This window comes from Panthera leo, chromosome A2 (genome assembly GCF_018350215.1).
Source record: "Panthera leo isolate Ple1 chromosome A2, P.leo_Ple1_pat1.1, whole genome shotgun sequence".
In the NCBI taxonomy this organism is placed as follows: domain Eukaryota; kingdom Metazoa; phylum Chordata; class Mammalia; order Carnivora; family Felidae; genus Panthera; species Panthera leo.
In genome coordinates, this window is record NC_056680.1 from 4,049,169 (window position 1) to 4,065,615 (window position 16,447).

The 16,447-nt window shown below is 59.0% G+C and overlaps 1 long non-coding RNA gene across 1 annotated transcript; it reads left to right on the plus strand.

The window, feature by feature from the left end:
- The first annotated feature begins 13,166 nt into the window (after window positions 1-13,166).
- LOC122213271 lies at window positions 13,167-15,454 on the plus strand. Its single transcript, XR_006199460.1, has 3 exons — window positions 13,167-13,294; window positions 14,465-14,627; window positions 14,925-15,454. It is a non-coding gene; the product is annotated as an uncharacterized LOC122213271 (long non-coding RNA).
- The last annotated feature ends 993 nt before the right edge of the window (window positions 15,455-16,447 follow it).

Below are 16,447 nucleotides of genomic sequence, written 5' to 3' on the forward strand. Positions count from 1 at the left end.
GGGACTTGTCCCCAGACACTCTGAGCTTTCAGCCGCAGGGCATGATGAGCCAGTGATAGTGGGGGACCAGGAGGGCTTCCCGGAGGAGGTGTGGTTGCTGCTGGGATTGCAAGAAGGCATCACGGGCAGGGGAGACTGCAGAGGCAAAGGTGTGGAGGTAGGACACGTCTCTTCACGCACCTTCCGGCCCCCACCTGATCTCACCGCCAGAACATACAGCTCACTGCATTACGCCCAGCCCTCCATGAACCTTCTGTGGCCCCCGGCCACCTACTCCAGGGTTCAAATCCTGGCTCCCGCCTCTTATTACCTGTGTGATCTCGAACGTGTCAGCGCGCCCTCCCAGCCTCAGTCTCCTGATCTGTAAAACAGGATGGGTATAGTCCTTCCCCACCCGGGGACGTGGTAGGAGAACGCCAAGAAAGGCACACTCATAGCAGCGCTTTTGGCCGCGAGTTCTGGAAAAACCCAAGTTAGTCTGTTTCAACGTTAAAAAGAATTTTTTTTTTTCATTTTATACAACAAAACACTAAGGTCTTTATTCAAAAAGCGCTTCTGCCAAGAACCAAGCTGATCGGTCCTTCTGTAGTCTCTCTTTTACCCTGTTTCTTTTTTCTCTCCCAGCTGGTACCATTTCCTGACACTGTATTTGTTCATTACCCCCTCCAAGCGCCAGCTCCCCAAAGGCAGAAATTTGTGTCCGTTTTGTTCACGTGTTCTCAGTGGCATATGGAAGGTGTTTCCTAAATAAATGGATGGCTTGCTTATTCATCCAGGGAGGATATACTCAGCTCTTCAAGAACAGAGACCCGTGTCTTCCTCAGTACGTCCACCACGTTGCTCCTCATGGATCTAAAGTGATTGCCAAAGCTGACCATCACACCCTCGTGCCGGCCCCAGGAAGGCAGAAGGGTGGCAGGGCAAAGGCTTTCTCCAAAGGACGGTCTCCTTTAAGGAATCTTCCCAGAAGCCACTCCCAACATCTCATTGGCCAGAACTCAGTCACATGGCCATGCCTGGCTAGCTAGCTGCAAAGGAGTCTGGGAAATGTAGTCTTTAACAGAGTGCCAGCCCTCCACCCCCCTCAAGCCAGCCGTGATTGGCAGGTGAGGAAGAAGGTGAGTATGGGGGGGAGGGGTGGAGAACGAGGGACGTCCCTGGATCCTCGCGACGTCCCCGGACCCTCGCGTCTGACAATACCTGTATTCATTTTCTAAGGCTGCTGTAACAAATTAGCACACGTTATGAAGTTTTTAGTAAAATAACAGGAAAATGCATGATCCTGCGCTTCTGGACGTCAGCTCTCGCGGGGCTAGAACCAAGGTGCAGTCAGGGCGGGTTCCTTCTGGAGTCTCCGGGGGAGAACCGCTTCCTGCCCGTCTTCCAGCTTCCAGGGGCGCCCGCATCCCTTGGCTCCCGGCCCCTCCTCCCATCTTCACAGCCAGCCAAGGCTGGTCGAGTCCTCACCCTGTCCTCTCTGCTCCCCCCTCCCCGGCCCCCCTCTTCCACGTTTTAGGACCCTGGGGACTACACCGAGCACCCCGCACCCCTGACACCCCAGCACGTTCTCTCTCTGGAAGTCAGCTGGCTGGCTGGCCGTGCCCCCTGCGGATTGCAGCCTTTGCCCTCTCGGGCCTCCCCAAGGGGAAAAATACCACCGCACCCATGGCCCAGGTCAGAACATCGAGGCCCCCAGACGCCAAACCGCTAGCCCGTGGTCCCCCCACCCCCCTCCCCACCCCGAGTCCCATAAATTCCAAAAGCTGGGATTTAGACCCACGGACGTGCGATCGCAAAGCCTGTGCCTCCTCCGCCACCATGCTGTGCCGGCCACTCTTGTGATTTGTATCATTGCTATTATCGGGGATGGTCCCTTACTACGTGGGCACCAGCCTCCGGGGTTCACGTCTGAGCTGAGCCGCTAGAGGAGGGTGTTACAAAGGAGAGCGCGCAGGCGCAGGGAGGTGGAAGGGCACTCCAAGGTCGTCCAGTGCGTGGTAAAGCCAGGACTTGAACCCCAGTCCACCTGGCTGCGGACCACTGCCCTCCCCACCACGGAGGAGAGAGCCGCTGCCTGACAGAGGCCGCAGAGGACCCTGCTGGGTTATCGGGCGGCACCAGGGGGCTCGGTGGGCCCTTTTCCTGGCAGAGGCTGGGGAAACGGCGGTCACAGGAAGCCGGCCAAGTGCTGAGTCTGCAAAGCGACATATCTCCACAAAAGCCACTGGCCACGTGGCCACGTGGGCCCAGGGCTCTGCAGATGATCAATCTCGCCCCCTCCCTCCCTCGCTGCCTGCCACCCTCCTGCCTCCACCCCAGCGCCCTTCATCCCTCCATCCCCCGCTCTCCGCCCAGCTTCCCGCATCCTGGAGGGGGCATGGTGCCAGGGCCACCCAGGCAAGGACAGCCAGCCCGCCCATGACAGAAACACTCAGCAGCAGGATGCACCAGCCAGAGAGCAGGGCGTAGAAGCAGCAGCCGTGGGGGCCACGGGCCGGGTCCTCATCTCAGCTCCTGCTGTAGTGCTGGGCTGGGAGTTGATATGGCGACGTCTCTGTGTTTGTCTGCAAGGTGGGTTTTGCAAAAAAGAATCTGTCCCGTAGGGCCGTGAACTGTTGCAACCACTTCAGATGGTGACAGTAGATACATCATGCATTAGGCCCTGGGAGCTTTCAGGGCAGCCCCGGAAGGCTCCCTGGAAGAGGCAACGTTTGATCTGGGCCTTATGATCCTGGAGAAACTGAGGGGAGGGGGAAGTCCTGGTGGGCGAGTGGCGGGAGCAAAGGGGTAGAGGCTGGAAGTTACACAGGGCGTTAGAGCATCAAGAGGAGAGGGGGGAATAAACCGCCAGGCCTCAAACACCAGGTGGAAAAGGTCGGGGCTCTGCTGTAGGTCATGAGAAGCTGTGCAAAATCCTGGGGTGCCCGGGGCTGAGCCGTGACTCAGTGAGGAGGAATAAGATAAGCCTACGGGTGCTGGGAGGCACAGCGGGGTGAACTGACTTTCCCGGGGCCACAGAACAGCCAAGTTCCAGGGCCGGGATTTGAACCCGGGAAGTCTGACGCTGAGGTAGGAGGGCTTCTACCGCTGGCCTGAAGCTGCTTACGCAGCCGCTCTTGTGTAATGCCTCCCAGATGTCCTTCTAAGAAGAAGAGATCTGGACAGAGACACACACAGAGGAGAGACCATGTGGGGACACGGAGAGAAGGCGCCTTCTCTAAGTCAAAGAGAGAGGCCTCAGGGAAAAAAAACAAAAACAAAAAACAAACCCAATCCTGCCAACACCTGCGCTCAGACTTCTGGCCTCCAGAATTGTGAGAAAATAAATGTCTGTTGTTTAAGCCGCCTAGTCTATAGTACTTGGTGACGGCAGCCCCAGCAAGCTCATAGGGTGCCTGTGAGAACAGCTTCGCCAGCTCTGGAACTTCAGCAGTCAGGACTGTTTGGTCTGCAAGTGACACACACACACACACACACACACACACACACACAATGACTGGAGCCAGATTCTTCTTAAGCCAGAAGACAGCTATTCTAACAAAATAGACAGCTGCAGGCATGGTGCGATCAAGGTGCTCAAATCACACCCGGGTCATCTGTTTCCCTTTCCAGGAACTCCCATTCTCAGGGGAGCGTTTCCCTCGTGGTGATCAGACCAGGCTCCCACCGGCTCAGCAAACTCTGAGGCAGAGGGGGACAGTGTCTTCGCCCCCATAGCAGAACTTTCCCCCCAAACGCAGCAAATGTCCTGGAGCTCACTCTGATTGGGCCAGCTTGGGACGTGGTGGGTGGCCCTGAGCTAATCACTGAAGCCAGAGGTTTAGCATCCCCCGACTGGCCGGCACTGGGTGTCTTTGATGGGGCATCCCCAAAAAAGGGACACGGAGGCAAGGATTTGGGGTGGGGTGGGGCAGGAGGGGACAGGTAGTTTATGGGTTGATCCCAGGAAGCATCAAGGAAGAGGGGAAAGTGAGATGGGAAAGGAAGTGGCCAATAGAGGGGTACTGGCGAGCTGGTGGCTGTGGAGGGGTCTCTAGGATACGGTAGAGGTCGTGCCTTGGAGTTACCCCAACAGTAGGGTCAGGTGGCTGCACTATTTACCCACCGACTCCCCGAGGGCTGCGTTAACTCTCCCGCCTTCTGGCCTGGCCTGCCCAGGGCCGAGTGAGCTCCGGCAGCCGGGAAAAGATCTCCAGAGAGCAGGTTGCCTGTTTCGGCCGTAAGCAGGCTGGCGTGCAAAGGTGAGTTCAAGGGCATATGGGTGGGGCTGCTGCATTTGGTCATCGCTTCTGTACCTGGCGCCCAGGCTGAAGCCAACCCTGCCTGAACCTCATGAAGTAAAACCAAGTCCAGGGAGGTCTCTTCCCCAGGGAAATCCAAGGCTCTGTTCCAAGGAAGGATGCGGGCCAGGTCAGTTCTCCTTCATTCTTCCCACGAATCTCGCACATTCCCACTGGCTGCCCTCTTGACATTTCCCTCAAATTGTCCAAGACCCCCGAGACCCTTCTCAGTCCCCAGCTCGGTCACGCTTTCAAACATCAGACAGGGGGAGGGCCAGATGGTGGGATAGATGGGCCATTCCTGCTGTTACTTCCGTGGCTGCCCCAAGGTGACGGTGTCGAACACGTGTTTGTGCAGTCCTGCTTCCTTCTCCCTGCTTGTCCTAAGCCAGATCCTTGCACAAGCTAGACACCACGACAGAAGTGAGTGACGTAGGACTTCCATCCCCACCATGCCCTGCATTGGAACCCAGTCCCTTCCTTCTTTCCTTGTGACTAAGTCCCCACTGGGACATCACTGAGGGACCTTTCCCGCCCTTAGATCTCCATCAGGGCCACCTCAACCCATCAGAGAGAACCTCAGATGGGAAGGAGCTCCGCACATCAAGGAGTTTGGGGAGAGGTGTATCAGCTAGCTGTTGCCGCGTAACAAGTGGGCCCAAACTTAGTGGCTTAAAACAACACTCATTTATCATCTGACAGTTTCTGTGGACTGGGAGCCCAGACACAACTTAGCTGCTCCTCTGCTCCAGGATCTCTCAAAAGGCTGCAGCCAAAGGGTCAGCTGAGGCCACAGTCGTCTCCATGTTCAACCAGAACAGAGTCGAGGCCTCGAATGTTCCCGTTCCCTCTCCTGGATCCCAGCTCCGTGCGAGCAACCCCAGGCTGGTCTGCCTAGACGAACATCCTTGATCATCAAGGAAGATGATTGCAGAAGAAAATCTAGCTGCCCCAGCTGGCGGCCAGCTGACCCCCAACAAGAGCGCCCAGCCAAGACCCTCGGAGCTGACTCCTTGAGTGCGGAGTCAGGACTGAGGCTGGATGAGACGAGCAGAATCGCCCAGCTGATCTGCAGACTCGTGGACCCAAGTAAATGCTCAGTGCTTTCGGCTGTTGGATTTGGGGCTGGCTCGGCGGATGACGGCATCGTCATCACTGTCCGCCATAATCATGGGCACCCACTTAAACATAAGGAGACGGAGGAGGAATCCCTCACTTGGCTCTCCCCAGATAAAGGAGTTCTGCTCCGTAGAGTTTAGCTGTCTCCACTCTACAAAGGAAAGGTGGCTGGCAGTTCCTTCTGATTAAAAAATGTTAAGTTCCACTTCACCAGGCAGCCCACTAGCCTCCTTTTCCGTCCACCTTCTCGGGAGGGCTCAGGAGCCAGGGATGCTTTTCCCAGGCTTGCAGGCGGAACCGGGGCCTGGCCAGGGGCTCTCAGAACCCTCTGGCCGAGGGGTCCGTTAAGGGGACCCCTCCCTGCCAACCCAGTCCCGGCTACTGGCCGTGGAGGCTCGCTGAGGATCCGCTGGCCTTTCCTTTCCAACACCTGAAGCCCTCTTTTTTTTTTTTAATGTTTATTTATTTCTGAGAGGGCACAGGCAGGGGAGGAGCAGACAGGGGGGGGAGAAAGGATCCGAAACAGGCTCTGTGCTCACAGCAGCGAGCCCGAGCCCAAGGTGGGGCTCAAACTCACGAACCGTGAGATCACGCCCCGAGCCGAAGTCGGACGCTCAACAGACTGAGCACCCCCAGGCGCCCCTCCTGAGGTCCTCTTAAGACGGAGGGCCAATACGTGCCGGGGAATGGCAGAACGGACTTCTGGAAGCCTCAGGCCAACGCACCGGCAGATGGGGAGCAAGACAATTTGCGTTCCGGGCTTGGCCGTGACAGTGGGCTTATCGCTGTCCAGGAATGCTTGGCGAATCAAGGATGTCTCCCGCCCATTCCCCAGGTGTATCCCTGAGCCCGCCGGGCCTCCTTCAAGGTCTGGCCCCGAACAGAGCTGCTGGGACTTACCCCAGCACTGCCAGTCTCCTTGGTGGGTCCTGTGGCTGAATATGTTTAATATCACTCCAGAAAGCAAGGGCTCCCAGCCCCACCGCTCATGATCACTGAGCATGAACTCTAGAGCGTAGAAAGCTTAGAAAACCTGGAAGGAATGAGGGAGTGACTAGAAAACCTTGGGGTACCTGGGTGGCCCAGTCGGTTAAGCCTCCGACCTGGGCTCAGGTCATGATCTCACGGTTTGTGGGTTCGAGCCCCGCGTCAGGCTCTTTGCTGACAGCTCGGAGCCTGGAGCCTAAATGAACATTAAAAGAAAAATGGGTGGGGGCGGGGCGCAAGGAAAGGTTTTGCCTCCCACGGGAGGGGGGGACCCCACCTTCTGCTCGGAAGGTGGCTCGGAAACAGCGTCGGGAGCCAGTTTAGGGAAACCTGGGTCCAGGGAGGAGGAGAGTTGCCCAGCACCAGACGGCAAGGAGGGAGCCTGGCCAGAACTTGGGAGGCTCCGACACAGGCTGAATGAATGAGAAAGTCCCACCAGATCCCTCTCCAGGGAGAGGCTGACTCTGCTCGGGGCTCCTGGCAGGGGAGGCTGAATGTGAAGGAAGCGTCTTCTCTCCTTGCCCGAGTCTTGGGAACGTCTCCCTGGGGAGAGGTGGCGCCAGCTGCCGAGGACGTCCCTGTTAAGTCTCCGATCACGAGATTCGGTGATTTCATTATTGTCTGCAAAGCTCCCGGGAGGGTTCGCGCGTGCAGATAACCACCCGTGATACGGGGCACCGGAGTCATCAAGGCTCCCCGAGGCGGCTCAGGTAGTGGGGCCACGGCAGGTGCGCAGAGACGGCTTTGCCCGTCACCTCTGTGTGGAGACAGGGGCTGGGGCCAGAGCAGGGGCGTGGGGGACGTGGCCAAGGTCACGCAGCCAAAGCCGGAGAGGGGCTACATAGATACTCCCCGGCAGCCGCCAAGGGTAAGCCTGACTCAGGTCTCTCTTCCCTCTGCCCACAGCCCCCCAGGGCTCTCCCCTGCCTGGGGTAGCCGCCCAAGTCCTCCCCTCCCCGTGCTCTCTGCACGACCTGCCCCATTCCCTCCCCTCCCTCCCTTCCCTCTCTCTTCCTCCCTGCCCAGGCCCTGGTACTTAATGCGTGCTCAGAAAAAATGAAAGGCCCGTCTGCAGAATAAATGGGCACCTTGAACACATTTGGAATCTGAAAGGATCTTCTAGTGCACAGTCGCTGCTTGGACTCCTCTCCGGATGAGGGGCTCACTACCTTCCAAAAAGCTCCCGTTTCCTGTCAGAGCTGTTCTGGCCGATAGCAGTGTCCTCGGCAAAGTCTGGGCTGGGTGTGTGTGTGTGTGTGTGTGTGTGTGTGTTGAAGGATGGGGGAGCGACACGAGGTCGTGAAGGGGACATTCTGGAACGTTCGCAGAGTGGTCACTGTTTTGAAACAAGTTGAAAGCCTGAGGCCATCGGGTGAGGTTAGCCCAGGCTGACTTTCTCCCGGCCTCTCCCCTCCGCGTCTCTGTGTCTCTGTGTCTCTATCTCTTTCCTTCGATTTGCTTCTCTGATTCTGTCTCTCTCCTATTCCCTGTTTGTCTCCGCGTCTTTGTCTCTGGGTCGCTGTGCTGTTCAAAGTCACACAGACGGGAACGCAGCTTCTCAGCCCCAGAAGAAAATTGCCGGGCCGCCCCAGCAGCAGAATAATTGAATCCGCGGGTGGCCCGGGATTGAATGAATCGAGAGGGGTGGAGGCGGGAGGGCTGGGGGGGGGGGTTGCATTCCGAGACAGGAGGAGATGCTTAGCCATAGGCATTGGGGGGGAGGGGGCACAGGAACGGGGAGGGGGTGGTGAGGGGCTGTGAGAGCGCTGGAGATACTGGGAGATCCGGAGGGCCCTGCTCAGTGGGAGTTTAGCATCTAGTTGGAAAGATAAATGTTACATTGTTGAAATTGTGACGGTTCCTTAAGACACACTCGCGGCTCTGGGACATATAACCCCGGAGCGGGAGCGGGGAGGGGGGGTGATAATCAGGTTGGGAGGACATGACATGACAGGGCTCCAGAGGGGAACAGTGTCACAGGCAGAGGGAACAGCATACACAAAGAAGAGCCAGATGCCCCACGGCTCAAGGGCAGGGCACGTGAAGCGGTCCCTGGACATGATGTCAGGACCCTGGACAAGGAGTGGGTTTCAGGGGAGGTTGCTGCCCCCCGGACGGGGCGGGGTGGGGGGGGGCCGCTGGGGAGTCTCCAGGGGGATGGGCAGGAGGCAAAGGAGAGGAGGAGGCCTGAGAGGTGGGAGGGAAACCAGAGGTGGGTGGAGTCTCAAAGCCCAGGGGAAGGAGACCCGGGGCATGGCCAGAGAACTTGAGGTCCTGCCCGCCAGCCCGGGCTCTGACCCGTGACCTCTCTGTCCCTTCCTTCTGCTGGGGCAGTTGCAGGAGCCCTGAGGACCCCTGAGGGAGACGCCTGAGCTGTTGTTTTCTGGCAGCCTCCGTGTTCTGTCTGTGAAATGGGAACATTTCGGCCCCAGAGGCCGAGGTAAATTGCCGAGGCCAAGACGACCACAGGGAGAAGTTATCGTGTCCTCCGCACGAAGACAAGCAGGGCCTTCTGGCCCCTGCATCATCCATCGTCCGTCCACGCGTTCATTCACTCATTCATTCATTCAACAAAGGATTGTGGGGCGCCCAGGTGCCGCTCTGGGTGCTGGGGATGCAGCTGTACACAAAACAACCACGGCCCCTCCGTCCTCCAGGGGCTGATATTTAAGCTGCGGGAGACAGAAGGCAGCACACAAACGCCTAATCTAACTTCAGGGAGCAGGGAAAGGGGACTTCACGGTTCGGGGAAGGTGCCCGCTAGCTGGGGTGATCGGGGGAGGCTTCCTTGAGGAGGTGACATGTGAGCTGAGTCCGTAGGACGCATCAGGCTGGCCACGATGCCGGGGAAAGCCGTCCAGGAACGGGGCTTTTCCTTATTGATCTCGCTTGTTTTCTCTCTCTTCAGCTGTCAGCTTCGTACAGGCGGAGACATCTTCCTTCCTGGCCGGCCCGTCTGTCCCCTGCTTCGCCTCCAGAGCCTAGAACAGTGCCTGGCACACAGGCCACTCTCGCAAGCAATTGTGAATCAGTGAACGAATGAATGAGCGAGCGAACGACTGAACGGGCGTCGTTCCCGTCAGAAGGGCCAGGTAGGAAGGCAATCAGAGCCTCTGGCCACTTCATGAGGCCCCTCTAGGAGGTCAGAGCTGAGAGATGTGGGGTCAGGGCCTCCCTTGATTACTGCGATTCTAATTAACTCCTGGGCCGAGAGGGCTGCCCCACTCAGAGGAATTATAGATAAGTTGGCTTCCAAGTGTTTGAGCAGCGGCTCTAACGGGGGCGGGTGGCGGCTCCCCCTCTCCCCCACCAGCCAGCTGGCCTGGGAGGCGGGCGCCGAAAGAGGTCATTTGCATAGGCAGGTAATTGGTTTTGCAAATAAATCTGGTTCTTGAAATTTGTAGATTAGCAATAATACGTCTCCAGATGAGAGAAAAAGGTCACGGATGAATAAAACAACAATTAAACTTTCGGGAGATTATTAAACTAAACAGAAACCTGGCACAGGGCGGCCGAGGGAATAGGGAGCGAGGCCGGGAAGGTGGAGAGGGTCTGGGGTGGGCTGGGGGGGGGGGTGGTCTGCAGCCTCGGGGAGCCAGTTGATGTCCTCACCTTCCTGCCTCGTGGGATCGTGGGAGCACCGTCCGTAGGCCAGGCTCTGCACACAGTGGGGTATTTCTCAGTAGAAACCTGAGGCCGGGGGCGGGTGGCAAAGAAGATACCCGAGGCCACGCAAGGCAGGATTCGAACCCGAGACCAAAGCTTTGCCCCACCCTGGGTGGCAGTGAGCCTCGCCCAACAGCGGGGAGGAAGCAAGAGGCGTGCAACGGGCCGCAAGAACTTCGGGTGCGATTTTAAATTCGCACGTGCCTTTATACTTGCGTGGCATTGAAATGCGACACAGCGGCCAAGGGCCCAGGCACAGGGGTGCCTCTTGGGTCACCCCAGGGGCTCTTCTCGGCTGCTGCGAGCATCAGAAATGTGTTCAGGCGTCAGGAATGTGCTCCAGGAAACACAAGCAGAACCTGAACCAAAACTGGTGAGTAGCTCACGGGGGGGGGGGGGGGGGGGGGGGGGGGGGGGGGCGGGCGGGAGAGAAAGGTGGAGAAAGAGGCCGACAGAGAGGAGATGGGAGCCAGGCCGGCAACGTGGCCATATTTTGCCCACCACCAGCATGCGACCGTGGGTGAATCACCCTTCCCCTGGGACCTCAGTTTCCATATCTGTAAAAGGGGAATTCTTTATATACTCAGGGCTGTCGTTCAGAATATTTCCTGAGCCCCGACTGAGGGCCAGGCACTGGTCCAGGCGCTGGGACCGCGACAGCGCACATAAGAGGCGGAAAGCTCTGCCCTGGTCCAGCTCACGGCCTGGTGGGGGAGACAGAGCGACTAAACCTACAGGGCTTTAAAGAGTGCAAAGTGCTCGGAAGAATATGAGGGCAGGGAAGGCTTCTGGAAGGGGCAGGAAGAGGGCAGGGAGGGCAGGTTGTAATTTTAAACAGGGCATTCGGGGAAGGTCTCGGAGAGGGTGACAGCTGAGCAGAGAGCTGAAGGACAGGAAGGAGGGAGCCATGGAGAGATGTGGAGAAAGAGCATCCCAGGCGGAGGGAAGCCTGTGCAAGGGCCCTTGTTGGGCAGGACTGAGTCTGGCATGTTGGAGGAACAGTAAGGAGGCTCGTGTGGCTGGAGCAGAGTGAGCGAGGGGGAGAGGGAGCAGGACGGGGTCGTGCCAGTCTCCTTGTCCAGAGATCGAGGAGAAAGGGCATCACTCTGCTAGGGTCATGGAAACAGTGACAAAGGTCCACTCTTCCTTCCCAGCCCCCTCAGTGGCAGAGGCTGTGAGCTGGCCCTTGATATTCATTCTGTTTTCTCCTTTAGAAATAGAATCTGCCCAGGGGCGCCCGGGGTGGGTGGGGGTGGGGGTGGGGGGTTCGAGTCCTGCGTCGAGCCCCACACTGTCAGCACAGCACAGAGCCTGCTTGGGACACTCTCTCTCTCTCTCTCTCTCTCTCTCGGCCCCTCCCTTGCTCTCTCTCTCTCAAAATAAATAAACTTGAAAGAAAGAAAGAAAGAAAGAAAGAAAGAAAGAAAGAAAGAAAACCTTCCCCGCTAAAGACTATACTTCCCAGCCCCCCCTTGCAGCTCAGCGTGACCATTTGGCTACAGAGTGGACGACAGGATATGAGCATAAATCACGCATGTAACTTCCAGGTTGTAACCTCAGCACGGACGCACAGGCCCTCCTCCAACCCTTCTCCCCTCGCGCCTCCACACTCTTGGCTGGGAGGTATTTGTGATGGCAGGAGCTGGAGCAGCCACTATGGTCCACAGATGGGAGTTCAGCTGAGGGGCTAGAGGAACAAGGTAAAAGAAGTCTGGTCCCTGGTGATTGAGGAGCCACCGTGGCAGCCTGGGATGATGCCGGGACAGTGAGGACGGGAACGGTGAGCTTCTCTTTCACTGAAGCCACGGTCTTAACGGTTTCACAGACGGGGTCATGGAATCATGGCAACAACAGGTCTCCGATAATCAAAAGTTTTGCGCACCGTCACCGCCCATATTGCAGGCCCCGGACTTCCTCCCTTTCCCGCTAACCCTCCCCTGCTGCAAACTGCCCAGCGCCCCATCTCCGCCTCCCGATTTCCCCGGAAGTCCCCTGTGCGCGGCCCAGCCTTGCTGCCACCAAGCTGTAGCGTGCCAAACGGGCCACCACGTGGCCGGCCGCGGAACTGCCCTTCCCGGCTCCGGAAATCCTGCCCACTGCTTCCCCAAAAGCAGCCCAGAGAGAGCGGGTGGCCTCGGCCGGGTCACGCAGCCGGGCCACCCTCTGCAAAGGAAGCAGATGGCTGAGCCTGGCCCACGGAGGGCTGTGGGGACGCACAGTCGGAGCGGCCACCCCCCCTCCTCCCCAGGACATCCCCGCATCCCACATGGATCGTTTCATTCCCTGGCTCTTTCCACGAAGCCTGAACGCGGGCTGTGTGCCGTGTCCTTCTCCCGCCACCGGGGCTAGGGCGCGCTCTCCCCTCCCTCCAAGAGCTCGCAGGTTAGCGAGACGAGGCGCCCAGAAGGGGGCCGAGCTGGGCTGGGCGGGACTCGGGCTTCCCGGAGGAGGCGATGCATCCGCTGAGGCAGGACAGGCGGAGGGGGAGAAGGCAGGGGGGCCCACGCGGAGGGAAGGGCGGGCCCCGAGCAGCGGCGGCTGCGGCGGCTGCGAGCCCCTGAGAGGCATCCAGAGGGAGTCAGGGCGGTCAGGGGAGCCGAGGGCGATGGGGAGCCAAGGAAGGATTCAGGGCAGCGCCGCAGGGAGATCAGAGCTGCCTCTGGGGACGATCTCGGGGAGCAGGGCCGGGCCCCGGGGCCGCGCGTCCCCGCCGCATCCTCCCGCGCCCGGGCGCCAGCGGGAAGCGGGGCCGGGAGGGGGTACCTGGCGGCCAAAAGCCCAGCGGCTAATGAGCCCGGTGCGGCGCGGGCTATTTTTAGCAGCAGCGACGCGGGACGCCTAATCGCTCCGGCCGGCTCCCGCCAGGCTGCCATGGAAACGCTCGGCGCCGCCGCCGAGCGCGGATCCGGGCCGCGCGGCCTCCCGCTCGTCCCCCCCCCCCCCCCCCCCCCCCCCCCCCCCCCCCCCCCCCCCCGCTCCGAGCCTCGGCCGCTCGGCTCTGCGCCCGGCCCGCCCCGCCCCGCACGACGGCGGGGACCCGGGCGGCGGCCTCAGCTTGCCCCGTGCGCGCGTTGCACTCGTTTCATCCAGCGGCACTTGGCCGAGGAGGGTTAACGGTCGGCCTCGAGTCACACGGCTTGCTCGAGGTCGACCTAGGACTTGAACCCAGGACGGCTGGCTGCGGAAGCTGAGCACTGATCCATGATTGGCCTACAGCGTGTGTCTGAACCGGAATTTGGGGGGTTTGTGTTTGTCCGCGGAGGAGGGCCTCGTGAATGGTGGTCTCTGGGGGGGGGGAGCCGGGGGGGGGGGGGGGCGGGGGGGACCTGGTCTCTACCACCCACCTTGCTTATGGGAAACAGAAGTGAGAGAGAGGCTTTGCTCCTACGGGGGACAAATGGGGGCTTCGAGGCTGGGCCCCCAGCCGCAAGTTGCCCGATGCTGATGCCTGAAGCTGGGGTCTTTCCCCTCCGGGGGATGGGGGGGAGAGAGAGAGACAGAGAGAGAGAGAGAGAGCGAGAGAGCGAGCTATTGTGCAGGGCTGATGTCACGGGGATGCCCACCCTTGTTTCCCAGCCTGGTGCCCTGGGACCTGGGGCCTTGGTGGACCCACCTGCACCGCTCCCCCCCCCCCCCCCCCAGGTATTTTTATCAAACCCGATCGGTGGACGGGAGGGCGGGACAGAAGGAGCATCCTGACCCTGGGGTGCAGTTGGCCTGAGCTGGAAATCCCACCTCTTCGCCCCCATCCTGCCTGCCCCCCTCCCCCCCCCCCCCCCCCGTCTCCCCCCCCCCCGCCCCCCACAGTTTCCCGAGCCATGAGGAGTATGCTCCCTGGGAGGAGGTGCTGGGAGGCTGGGGGTGCAGAGGGGGACACAGAGCCCCTTGAATTTGCCCCCACCGTTCCCCGGTCTCCCCAGCGGCAGGAAGGGCGGGGGGCGGGGGTGGGGGGAAGCCAAGGTCACCATGCCCCTCCGCCAGCCTGGCTCTAATTAGCCCTGAAATAAATTAAACATGAGGCCAGGGGTCTGGGGGTGTTATGAGATCGAGGGGCGGGGGTGAGAGAGAGAGAGAGAGAGACAGGAGGACCTAAGCCTTCCCACCTGCATTTTGGACCTTTGGTGGCCAGAGAAAGCCTGGGGGGTTGGCCGGCTGTCCCTCCGGGGTCACCTTGCCCCACTTGGCACCGTTTAATTCCCTTGCCCCAAGGAAATGGTGAGATTCCCCCCCAACCCCACCCCGGCAGCCAGCTGACCAGCAACAGGCCCAGAGAGGGAGGTGGAGAAGAGACAGGGAAGGGGGCGGAGCCTCGGTGTCCCCGTGGGTCCCACCCTCCTCCCCCCTCCTTGCCCCCCCCCCCTTGCTCCTCCTCCCATAACACTATTGCTGCCCTTGTAACCTCGCCCTTCCAGATCCACTCCCCTTCGGACAATGGCACTGTCCCCATCTCCACCTTGAGGACCGGCCGTGTGACCTCAGCAAGGCCGGTTTGCCTCTCAGCGCCTCGGTTTCCCCATCTGCACAACGGGGGAGGGGCCGTGGACCCAGGAGGCGACTCCTGTCACCAGCGTCACAGTTGAGTCACCAGGCCTTGTGCCCCGCCCCCCACCCCCCTGGTGTGTGACTTAGGTCGTCGGTTCTCCCCCAGCCTTGGTGTCCTCCCCTGTAAGATGGAGAGATAACGGTGCTTAAAGGAGGGAGATGAAGGACAAGCGGGGGGCCCCTCTCCCCACAGACTCCAAGAGCCACGAGTGCCTCCCTCCCCCACTACTGATATCCTACCCGCCCGAGGGGTCAGGCTGGGCGGAAGACAGGGTGCCCACGGTGGGGTGGGTGAAGCCTCATGGGGTTCACAAAGAAAGCCTCCTGCAGGCAGACTTGCGCCCTGAGTTTTGAAGACCGAGGACGATGCACACGCCAGAAGGAAAGGCATTCCTTGTGGAGGGAACGGCCGAGGCGAATGCTTGGAGGCAGAAAGAGGAAAAAAAAAAAAAGTCACAAATTCTGGTCTCAGCTGGAACCCAGAGTGGCTCCCTCTGGACAGAGCAGCCTGGTGGGGCTTTGCAGGACAAGATCTCAAGTCAGAACCCACCCTGATGCAGACAGCCGGGCTCAGGAACGCAGATCCTAGAGTCCGAGAAGCACTTGCAGAGTGGGGGGTCATGAGAGCTGGCACCCCCCAGAGCTACTGTTAGGACAAGAAGAGCTGAGCCAACTGTGTAAACACTCAGCGCATACTCAAGTACTCACAGGGCGGCTGCTGTTACTACGGTTCCAACCAGGACCACGCAGATCATTTTTTAACAGTTATATATTCATTTCAATGTATATCCTCCCAAATTTATGGACACCATCTACTCCGCTCAAAAATATATATATCTGGGTTTCCACGGTAGGATATAAAGGTGCATTTTAAAAATAAATATATTTTGTTGGAAAAGAATGGGGAGGAGGTTGGGGAGGGGGGGACGGGAAATGATGGAGCGAAGGAGGGAAGCCCGGAGTCTGGGAAAGGCTCGGGTAATAGATTTCTCAGCCTGCTCCCGGGCCCCGTAATTAATCCTGAGGGGCTCATTAAGTTCCGGCTTCCGCTCCAGCCACTCAGCGGCCTCCCTCCCGGTCTCCCCTCTCCCCCAGGGAGGCCCAGCCTGGCCTGCCCCTGCCAGGGCCTCCCTCCTGCGGTGCTGCTGGGCCCCCAGATCCCTGGGCTTAATCATGGAGAATGAAGGTTCAATCAGAAGCCTTTACGGCGGGGAGGGGAGGCTGTGCGAGGAGGGGAGGCTGTGCAGAGGAAGGGCCTCCCAGGTGCAGCAGAACCCGGAATAGGGCGAGGCAAGCGAGGCAGGGTGGAGGATGTCTATACTTAGCACTTTGATACTTTGTTCATTGTAGATGTTTTTGCATTCATTGTGAGTAGTTTTTACTTTTTATCTCTTCGTTGTGCTTTTTAAATGTGCTATCAAAATAGTACTTATCCAGACGGCTGACTTTGGCGTCACCTCTTAACTTGTGTGGAGAGTCCGTGGTGCCTCCCTGGCCTCACCTTACCCGGGTCCTGATAGCTGCGGGGAGGCTGGAGCTCCTAAGTAAGCATCCTGAGGCCAGAAGCTGTCAGAGGACGGATGGTCTATTACTGGACTGATTTATTTTTTATTTTTTTTAAACTGTTTTTTTTTTTAATCTTTATTTATTTATTTTTAAATGTTTTTATTTTTTTTATTTTTGAAGGAGAGAGAGACAGAGCATGAGCCGGGGAGGAGCAGAGAGAGAGGGAGACACAGAATCTGAAGCAGGCTCCAGGCTCCAAGCCGTCAGCACAGAGCCCGACGCGGGGCTCGAACTCACGGACCGCGAGATCACGACCCGAGCTGAAGTCGGCCACTTAACCAACTGAG